The sequence below is a fragment of the Trichechus manatus genome, unplaced genomic scaffold, assembly GCF_000243295.1.
Source record: "Trichechus manatus latirostris isolate Lorelei unplaced genomic scaffold, TriManLat1.0 scaffold00021, whole genome shotgun sequence".
Taxonomy (NCBI): domain Eukaryota; kingdom Metazoa; phylum Chordata; class Mammalia; order Sirenia; family Trichechidae; genus Trichechus; species Trichechus manatus.
This window is the reverse complement of record NW_004443957.1, coordinates 1,648,702-1,660,226: the sequence shown is the minus strand read 5'-3', so window position 1 is coordinate 1,660,226 and position 11,525 is coordinate 1,648,702.

Sequence of the window (11,525 nt, the reverse complement as noted above, 5' to 3'; positions counted from 1 at the left end):
CACTGGGTTTGGTGAAGTAGATGGCCAACGAGGGCAAAGGAGACCCTTGGTGAGATTGGCACAATAGCTGCAATGATGGACTTGAACATGCTGGCAATTTTGAGGATGATGCAGGACCGGTCAGGGTTTCCTTCTGTTGTACACAAGGTCGCCATGAGTTGGAGACAACTGGATGGCAGCTAACAAACAACAAGAGCATGTCTAAGTAGAAATACTGACCAAGCAGTTGGAGTCACATGGCTGGTCCTTGAACGAGGGGGGTCAGGGCTGATAACACATATTTGGGAGCCATATTCATGGAGAGGACATTGTGGGAGTCACACCATTGTTACGGGAGCAGAGACTCAAGGGCTGTACGTATTCTTGTTTTGGTTGTATGCTGAAGTATGCCATGAATTTGGAAACTGGGACTTTAACCAAAATTTTGAAACATGTTTCATAATTCCACTTATGGAAGATTTTCTACCTTTTCTGCCCCTATACTTTTTTCTGCCCTCAGAGGAGAAAAAAAAAAAAAAATTAGGGAAGGCAGTTTATTGGAAAGAACAACTTTCTTCTTGTTGATTTAATGGATCTACATTTGCTTTGGTTAAGATGCAACAAGCTTGTGCACTTTAGTCCCCTTGTGTGGACACCCGAGGCCCAAACCTGCAAGTTATGAGACAACCAAGATCTAAGAGATATCCTCCGTATACTTAAATGAGGGCAGCCAGGACAGGGAGGTCTGCGCTGCCGAAAGGTGTTGAAGACTGTTTAGAGTAGACGTTCGCTGTCTTTAGCCCTGGGATGGCTGCCTCCTACCAACAGAAGCATATGTATGCACCATATATTTATATGTGAGTGTGTGTATGTGTGTGTAATCGTTGTATTTCACCCCAGTGGCCTCTCCAAATTGAAAGTGGTTTTAGTGGCTCTTCTCATCTGGAGACTTGGACTTCCCAGAAGATGTACTTTGCGTATGTTGGTAGCAGATAGCCATCCGAGGGCTGAAGACAAACTATTACTCCTGAAAAATTGTCGAAATCTTCTTTTAGCACAGTGCTTCCTGTACTGGTTGCCTTAATTTAATTCTTCTTTCTTTGAATGGTAAGCTCCACTTGGCGCTTACGGAAGGGAGGAGATATTGGGACCTTCGTGAGAAAAACAGTTAAGAGCTCCAGGGTCAATATGAATTTTAATGTGGGTTGGGAGACGTCTTTAGGGCTGAAGCTTTCAGTCCTACTCATACACTGTTTATTTCTGCCAGATCACCAGGTAGGACCTTGTTTTGATATGATCAGGTGGTGATAGGTGTCACTTGATCAAAATAATAGTTAGCATTGTTGAGCACTTACTATGGGCCGGGACTATTGTAGGCAACTTTCATGTATTAACTCCTTTAATCCTCACAGAGCCATTTGAAGCATATACTGTTACTATCCCCATTTTAATGGAGGCATTGTTGTTGCTGTCAGCTCAGACTCATGGCGACCCCATGTAGAACAGAACGAAACATTGCCCAGCCCTGCTCCATCTTCATCATTGTTGGTATGTCTGAGTCCACTGTATAGTGCCTTTATCTTAGGGGGCTCATCTTCTAGCACTATGTCAGACAATATTGTGTTGTGATCTAGAGTTTTCATTTTCTAATTTTTGGGATTTGATGGCCTGGCCTTTCTTCCTAGTCTGTCTTAGTCTGGAAGCTCTGCTGAAACCTGTGCACTATGAAGACACAGGGAGGTTATTTAAACAGCACAGCTCATCAGTGACTGAGCTACAATTCAAAACCTGTTCCAGAACCCGTGCTCTAACCACTAATGTATATTGCCTGAAACAAAAGACCCCTTATAGGAAGCTATAAATAAGCTAAGATGCTAATTATTGCTAATGGCCTAGATATGAAGTATTACCAATTATTATTGTCAATGCAGCTTTGTATTTGTTGGTGCTGCTTTTTCATGCACTGTCCTGTTATCTTGGTGGAATGAGAACTCCTGCATTATGCTCCTTTAATTAGGAAAAAAAAATTATACAGAAGAGAGAATTGCCTCTTATAGTTGCCCTTCCTGCAATTCTGTAGTGTTTCCAAGTTCTCAGTACCATAAGGTCAACCCACCCAGTGCCTGAATCAGCAGATGTGTGTGGGCTGAGTGCTTATTAATAGTGTCTCTGTGAGTGTCTTCTATATGTAAGGAGTGTCAGATTAGACTCAGCTATGGTTGCAGTTCTTTATTTGAGGAATTTAATAAGTTTAAAGGAAAATCTATAAGTTAAAAAATCTACATGTCAAATCTACACCTGCGGTGTCAGGTGGTGTGAATTCTTTCATTTTCTTGCTGTTCTTATAAAATTCTAGAGAAATCACAAAAGCGGGAATAATGTTTAGTTATTTACAAAATGAAGATTGGATGTTTAACAATTCATCAGGTGAGCTACCGCCTAAAAGCCTTTGTATGTTTTCTGTTTTATGAATGTTTATGATGACTCATGTCCCATCCAGAATTACAGCCCATCATAATTATAGGATGTACACTTTTCGCTGTGAATTCCCATTCACAATTACAGCTAGCTACCAGTAGTTATGGAGTCCCTGGTAGAGGAAAGGGTTAACAAGCTCAACTGCTAACTGAAGGTTGGAGGTTCAGGTTCACCAGAGGCACCTTGGAAGAAAGACCTGGAGATCTACTTCTGAAAAAATCAGCCATTGAAAACCTCGTAGAGAACAGTTCTGCTCTTGCCATGAGTTGGAATTGACTCGGCAGAAACTAACAACAACAAAACTAGCTTCTCTGCTTTCTTCAGTTCTTCTTTTATTTTTCCTAGTTTCTAATGTTTCCTCTAATTTTATAAAGCAAAGAGAATATCAAGCCATGTAAGCAAAGAGCCGTGAATACTAAGAACATATGAACTGAGGGTATTGTGGAAATTAAGCGGCACTTACCAGAAAGCGTAATGATGTGCACAGTCCTTACCAGCAGCAAGTGACTAGGTATGCATAGCTGTTTGTGGACATGCAGGTCATGAATGCCTTTATTCATAGGCAGAGCAAGCATTCTGGGTAGCAAATGGAAAAGGAGGGTTACCGCCCTCAGTCCTCTGCTCTGCTGCGAGGAGGAGTCGATGCTTTGCTTTCATCATCCCGCACCCAGTCTACTGCTCGGAGCTGGTCTTGCTGTCCTGCTGCTGCCACAGTTCCTGGTTTTACTGCTTAGGGAGTAGTGCTTCACTTTCAGTCAGGCTTTTCCTGAATGTGCTGGTCCCTTCTCATTTCAATAGAAAGAAAATTCAATTAAAAGCTGGTTTGGGGATCATGAGAAGGTGAAGTTAACTGCTGATTTTACCCTCTGCTCACACAGAGGCAGCATGAGAAGAGCCTGCTTGGAAGGGCAGGACCGGCCCTCATGGTCTGTGGCCTCGGAGGACCCTGAATAACCTTGTTGATGGAGCTGTTACTCCAAATGCTGAATAATGATAGGATAGCACAAAATTCACAGAGTGTTTTTACATTCATTATTTCATATTTTAAAGAGTAGGTAATTAAATTGAGCTAAGGATGTCATTGTCATTTATGTTTATTTTTAACATGATTAGTGAAATTGGATGTGCAGCAGATTATATCTTAGTTTCTCTGTAGGATTACATAATAAAGAACACAGAAGTTATAAATCTTAGGGAAATTGGGATAGCATCTATAGTGACAAATTTTTTTCTAATAGAACTCTTTAATATGTTTGGCCATGTCAGCTGTAGGGAAGAAACTGGTTTGGTGGGAAGAATAAGGGCTTTGGAGTCACAAATATCTGGGTTCAATTCCTAATGCCACAGTTGTCAAAGTTACCATCTCTCCAAGTCCATTTCCTCTTGCATAAAATAAAGTTGATCCCGTAAGATACCATTCTTAACTTGCTCAATAAATGCCCATTTTCTCTCTGTTGTTGTTGGAAGCTGTAATGGGAGATTGGAAGCAATGAGGTGAAGCCATAAGATATAAAATAGTTGTATTTTTGGAACAGTATAAGTGTGTTATCAGATTGCTTTCCTAATATCAAGAACCAAGAGCATTTGGGGTAGGATGCTCCATCACATGACTTCATTTGGGGGTTAGTATGAGAATCCTGGGTTCCTGGGGGTTGGAAGTGAGAGAACACCAGAGGAGGAGACCTATGCAGAAAGGAATAGGAAGACAAATGAGGCAACTTCTAAGGCACCTCTGTTCCTTAAAAAAAGGCAACAAACCCAATCCATTGTTGTCGAGTTGATTCTGACTCATGGCTACCCCATGTGTGACAGAGTAGAACTGCTCCATAGAGTTTTCTTGGCTGTACTCTTTATGGAAGCAGATTGCCAGACGTGTCTTCTGTGGCACCACGGGGTGGGTTTGAACCTCCAACCCTGAGGTTAGTAGCCAAGCACAAACCGTTAAAGACCAAGGTTTTTGAACTCTTCTGTGTTCTGGGTTCTCATCTAATACCCTTCTCTTGCCAACATAACCTGATGGGGAAGGAAGAAAGGGTGCTGACCTCAGGAGGGGGCTTGAGCATGTTGGGTAACTAATCTAAGCCAGAGCTTGCTTAGCGGAATTTTATTTCCTGTGATTTCATTGGCACCCTATATGGTATTAGGCTTGCAACCTTGCAGTTATTGGGTTTTCTCTACTGGTTCACTTCCCTCTACACCCCCTACCTAATTATTTATTTGCTTCTTTATTTCAGCAGCTGACTATCTGGAGTCCTTGCGAAGGACTGGTTGTGAGAGTCTGGAGAGTAAATGTCTCTTGATTCTACTCTTCTTTGTTCACTTTGTTTTTGCTGATTACAGGCTTCACTGTCATCCAGAGCAGCCCTGAGGAGAAACATAAGGGCCAGAAGTGCAGCAGGGTGGGGGCCACTGGAGGGGAGAGACCACATTGCTGTGGAGAAGTGAGTGTTTGGGGCTTTGGGAGAAAAGGCCCTGGGCAGTGTTTATGGTTTGAGTGTGTAAAGATTTTGGGTTTTCATTCTCCAGCCATTGAGAACCAAGTTGGCTGAAAGCAGTACAAATTATGCTTTTTCATTAGAGTTGATGATAATGGTGGAGTTAAATAGTACGCCCGGAGGAGCATGAACTGCCTGTATACGTGTGGGTGTCTATACACACAGCTTTCAGATTATGGTGTTCTGGCTTGATTTAAAAAAAAAAAAAGAACAAAAAAACCCGTTGCCATCAAGTCGATTCTGCCTCATAGCAACCCTAGAGGACAAAGTAGAACTGCCTCATAGGGTTTGCAAGGAGCAGCTGGCTTGGTATGTCATATGAATTCTTCTTTTCAGAACTGCATAGTATATTTTCACAGCCACTGGCTCTGGGAAAAACTCCTGTTGACGTCTCACACCTGTGAAAGATAGGAAGCACTCGCACATTAAAGCTTCGATTCCCTGCAGGAAGTACTGCTTTAGGGAAATGTTTTGAGTTGCTGAATTTCTCTTCTTCCTCGACTAGTTGCTGTCATTGCCCCTTGGCACCTGAACCAGAGTGTGATGTATCAACCAGTTTTCACTCCTTGGCTGTGGTTGCTAGTGAGTGTATATGTAGCAACTCTGTTGCACTGTGTTGATAAGCTACATGCTCTTCTATTTCCAGGTCCAATTCCAGAGCTTGAGAAGGAGTGCTCGTTTGGCATTTCTTTGCAACATTTTTTTCTTTTTGTAACCTGGTTACCTACCTATGATGAATCATCTGATTTTATAGTCTAGCAATATAGGATAAAAAAAATGTAGATGTTTTTGTTTAAGTGGAGATGCAAAATGTGAGAAGTGTAATGAGTAATGATTCACTCCTCAAGTACTATTTGTAGATGTAGATTTATTCCTAATACCAGATGCGCCAGGGCACATTTTTTCTTTTCAGCCCATGGAGACGTCGGTAACCAGAAAGTAGCATTCACTCATCTTGTCAGAGACCAGGCACACAGAAGGTGAACTTAGTGGGTCCCACCAACTTCTCAAATTTCAGATGTTGACAGAGTTGATGTCTTTCTTGGTTTCTGGGTAGACACCTCGAGTTTCTCTTCCCACATTCTTCCCTCCGCAATGGGTTTGTGTGTGGGTGTGTGTTTTTAAATGAGCCTTGATAAAAATTTGAGAAAAACTTCATTTAGTTTTCATGCGGTTTTCATCTCAGAAATTCTTCTCTCTCATCATTTAGAATAGAGGAAACATTCTAGATCTCTTTGAAAAGACAAGTGTTCACTACTATTATTTCTTTGTGAATGCTGGCTTAAGTCATTGGCATTTGTATCGTCCATTTAGTAGCTGCTGGCACCAGCTGGAGTCTGTGGGTGGTACAAACGGTTAATGTGCTCGGCTACTAATGGAAAGGTTGCAGGTTCGAGTCCACCTCGACTTTCTTCATTTCTTGGAAGAAAGGCCTGGTGATCTGCTTTAGGAAAAAATCAGCTATCGAAAACCCTATGGAGCACAGTTCCACTCTGACACACATGGATGAGCCGTGAATTGGAGTTGACTCAATAGCAACTGGTTACGGGTTGAGCAAGAGCTGAGAACTATGTCCAATAACACTTTCAGATTTAGAAATGGGACGATGGCTGTGTTTACCATTTCCGTCTTTCAGAGAATACAGGAAATTGATTGTTATGGTAAATAGGTGGGAGGCATGATACTTACTGAATTTTCTCTTTCTCCCAAACCTCAAGTTGTTTGGGATTAGCCATTTACAGAGACGTGCCTGGCATATGTGTATTAATGGATTGACAGCCTACGATATATGTGCAAAATTGTGGATGGTTAGTGAGGTCCTGGTCACCTCTGCCACTCCCCTTGTGAGCACCACTCTTGAGTCTCGGTGCCTGATTAGTAGAGATGGGAAGTGAATGCTCTTCCTTTCCTTTTCTTCTTGTACTGGACCTGTATTCATGGGTTCGTTCAATAAATGTGAGAATGAGTTTTGGATGCCGACTAGATGTTGGGCACTGGAGTAAATGCCTTTCACACCTCCCCCTTCCCCCCACAAACTCCGGTGCCAATGAAACAAAACAAAGCCCCAAACAAAAAACAGGGGCATTTGTGTTGTATGTAAATTTTCTAAGGGTGCTGGTCTATGACTTACCCATTTTTCCATGTTTTGGCTTCCATCACTTAGCAAAAGAGTAAACTTGGGACTCACAAAATAGCCTGCGTTGGTTGTATGTTGTTGTGGAAAATATTTGAGGGTTAAGGTTAATTTTCTACCCACCGTGTTCATTCTTTGGAGCCGTGTTTCTGTAGTAAGGTACTTTTCCTGTAGTACTTGTTAGTTGCCATTGAGTCAGTTCCACTCACGGTGACCCCATGTATGTAGAGTAGAATTAACAATGCTCCATAGGGTTTTCAAGGCTGTAACCTTTCGGAAGCAAATTGCCAGGCTGTTTTCTATGGCACCTCTAGGTGGGTTTGTACAGCCAACCTTTCGGCTGGTAGTCAAGTGCTTAAATGCTTGCTTCACTCAGGGTACATGTTTTGATTAAGCTATCATGTGGAGGATACAAGATGTGGCTCTTAATGTATTACCCTCTAAAGTGGCAAAAGGACAGTACTGTGAGAGACAGAACTTTATTGAATATCCATTAAATTATTACTTTTAAAGACAAAGTCATCCTTTCTTGCCTTGGTTTCCACTATAGCAAGGAAAGTTTTTTTCTCCCTAATAGCAAACCAAATGCCCCATGAAGTGGAACTTCTCATCCTTGGACTAAAAATAGCCTCAAACACATGGAGAGGCCCTCTTGGTTCTTTACCCTTTTCACCTGCTGAGTCTTACCTTGTAAGTTATCAAACCCTTCTGGAGAGCCCTCCTAAGCTCATCCATTTCTTCTGCCTCCAACTTAACACATTCCTAGTGGCGGGTCATTTTATTCTATAACGGATCTCAGAATAGTTTTTCTTAGATGCAAATGAAGAAGGCTATCGGATTTTAAAAAGAGTTTCCAAATAAGATAATAACCATTTCTTTCCATCTACCGTTTCATTCCTTTACAGTGTATTTATTATTGGGAATAATTTTTTTGTTCAGTTTAGTACTAATTCAAATTTGTCACATATCCAATATGAGTCAGCGAGCGGTAACCAAAAACCCATGTGATTTTAAAAAATAATCTACTCAGAGTGAATTAAAGTCAAAATTTATCATGTCAAATTTTTATATGACCTCACATTTAATCACCAAGGGATACAGTGAAATCCACACTACTTTTAGCAAATGATAATTGCATATTATCTTGTTAAGAAATATTAAAAGGTAAATAGTCAGAAATAGTCTAGAAAAATAATTCACATTCCTTTTAACTAGTGTGTATTATCTGATGTTGAAGTGTATCATATAGATATAAACCTTTAGTTGATCAGAATGTATAATGGCTTTTTAAGTAATCTATGGCACAAGCAGTTTGCAATCAGCTGCTAACCTAAAGGCTGGCGGTTTGAACCCACCTAGCAGCACTATGGAAGTAAGGCCTGGTGACCTGCTTCTGTAAAGATTAAATCAAAACCAAAACTTATTGCCATCATGTTGATTCTGACTCATAGTGACCCTATACATCAGAGTAGAACTCCCCATAGGGTTTCAAGGCTATAATCTTTACAGAAGCAGACTACCACGTCTTTTTCCCTCAGAGTGACTGGTGAGTTCGAACTGCTGAGCTTTCAGTTAGCAGCCAAGCATTTAACCACTGTGCCACCAGGGCTCCTTCCTGTAAAGATTACAGGAAAACCCTATAGAGCAATTTTACTCTGTAACACATGAGATCGCCATGAGTTAGAATCAACTGGACAGCAGTGGGTTTGTTTTTTTAAATGATGCTTTCAAAACATTACTCTTCATCAGATAGTCTCCAGACAGAGATGAGTTTATAAGATTGATGCTGTAGACAGAGAATAATCGCCCTCAAAGATGTCCGCGTCCTAATCCCCAAACCAAAAGCAAACCTGTTGCCATTGAGTTGATTCCAACTCGTAGCGACCCTCTAGGACAGAGTAGAACTGCCCCATAGGGTTTCAAGGAGCAGTTGATGGATTTGAGCTGCTGACCTTTTGGTTAGCAGCCATAGCTCTTAACTACTGCACCATGAGAGATCCTCCTAATTCCCAGAACCTGTGTATATGTCATTTTACATGGCAAAAGGGACTTTGCAGATGTGATTACATTAAGGATCTTGAGATGGGATTATCTGGGTAGAGCAAATATAATTGCAAGGGTCTTTATAAGAGGAAGTCAGAGGAGAGGGGTGTCAGAGTCAGAGACAGAGATGTGGCAATGAAAGCAGAGAGAGAGACGTGAAGATGCTATGCTGTTGGCTTTGAAGATTGAGGGAGGGGCCGCAAACCAATGAATTCTGTCTCCAAATGGAATGTAGCCTTGCTGGTCCGTTTAAACTTCTGACCTCCAGAACTATAAGATAATAAATGATTGTTGTTTTAAATCAGTATATTTGTGGTAATATGCTACAGCAGTGCAAGGAAACAGTTGGTTATGGAAGTACCATATTTTGATAGGCACATTTAGTACAGTTTGAGTGGTTTGAGGCTTTGTGTACCCTCGTTTGAAAATGACTGCCTGTCCTTTGCTCTCCAAATGGAATGTAAACTGTGATTTGATTTTTTTAAATTTGGTTTTTAAATGTGAAAAAATTTTCAGTTGCAGAAAACTCATGGAGAGAATTTTTTTTTACTTCACAAAGTGTTCCAAGAGTCAGGCTTAGTTTTGAGATGGAAGGCCAGTGATGAAATTTAAAGGGTCAAGACCTACTGTGTTACAGTTACAACCGGTTGATTTGATAGTGCTGCCATGTGTACATAACAAAATTTGAGTTACTTGATATATAAAGATTCTATATGTGTGAGTAATCTCATACATTTATTATTGGAAAAATTGTCACGTCATGTTTGTGTAGAGTAAGCATTTTCATTGGTGAATGTTACGGATTGAATTATATTCCTCCCTTCCCCTGCAAATATATGTTGGGAGTCTTGACCCCAGTGCATATGAATGTGACCTTGTTTGGAAATAGGGTCTTTGAAAATGTTGTATGTTAAGTTAACATGAGGTCATTCTGGAGTAGGGTGGGTCCTAATCCAGTATGACTGGGGTCTTTATAAAAGAGAAGAGACACAGAGGGAAAACAGCCATGTGAAGGCAGAGGCAGAGATGAAGTTATGATGCAGCTACAAGCCAAGGAATGTCTGGGGCTACCAGAAGCTAGGAGAGACAAGAAAAGACCTTCCTCTAGAGCCTTTGGAGAAAGCATGGCCCTACTGACACACTGAATTCAGACTTCTAGCCTCCAAAACTTTGAGACAATACATTTCTGATCGTCTAAGCCATCCACTTTGTGGTACTTTGTTGGAGCAGCCATAGGAAACTAATACAGCAAAAGAGTGTTGTTATTCTGGAGGAGGGGATCAATAGAGCCTACATTAAATGTTAAACTAGAAAACGTGGCTTGGTGAATGGACTGAATGGAAAGAAATCTGGACTCAATCACCCCGTTAACTTTTGGGAGACTATGAACATCTAGAAAAACAGTTGGGATCTGCAGTTGTAAGAGCATCACGAGCAAGAGGCAGGTTGTTTCTGGATTCTGACTGAAGATGAAACATTCTCTTGTACCCTGCCCAGTGGACTTAGGCTCCTGTAAGAAGCAACTCATTTTAAGGAAGATGCTTTCCCCAAATCCCTGGAGATCTGGACTCAGAAATTAGAAACACCACAGACTATTAAAACTTTTAAGAACTGTTTTTCTAAGACCTGTTCTTCAAAGCCTGAACTGTGGCCAAATCTGAGCTCCTAGTTTTCCATACTCTGAGTCCTGCCCTGGTCCTTTAAACTCTAGACCTGCTCTGTCCAATATGGTAGCCACTAGCCAGAGTGTTGCTAAGCATGGCTTTTGATGCCAGGGTTCTTGGCTAACAAGGTGGGATTGTGTAGAGAAGAGCAAAGAGTCAATAGGAGATGGGTCAAAATTGGAGGTGAGTCTGTTCAGATATCCATATGCTCCTTTTTCTTTTGTCTTGGTTTTTCCCTGGCTGTCGCTAGTCTTTTTTTTTTTTTTTATTCAGTTCATTTTTTTCCCTAAATTTTATTTATTTTGTTGTTGTTGTTGAGAATACACACAGCAAAACATACACCAATTCAGCAGTTTCTTCATGTACAATTTGTTGACATTGGTTACATTCTTTGAGTTGTGCAACCATTCTCACCCTCATTTTCTGAGTTATTCCTCCCTCATTAACAAACTCACTGACCCCTGAGGTTCCTGTCTAATCTTTCAAATTGCTGTTGTCAATTTGATCACATATAGATAGTTGTTAAAAGAGCATAATGCTCAAGGCAGATCTTTTTTACTGGTTAAGCTAAACTATTGTTTGGTTTTAAGAATACTTCAGGGGATACTTTTGGTTTAAAAGAAAGCGTATGTCAAGGCAATAGTTTCAGGTGTTCATCCACCCTCCATGGCTCCAGAAAGTCTACAGTCCATGAGAAGTTGAAATTCTGTTATGCATTTTCCCCGTTTTGAT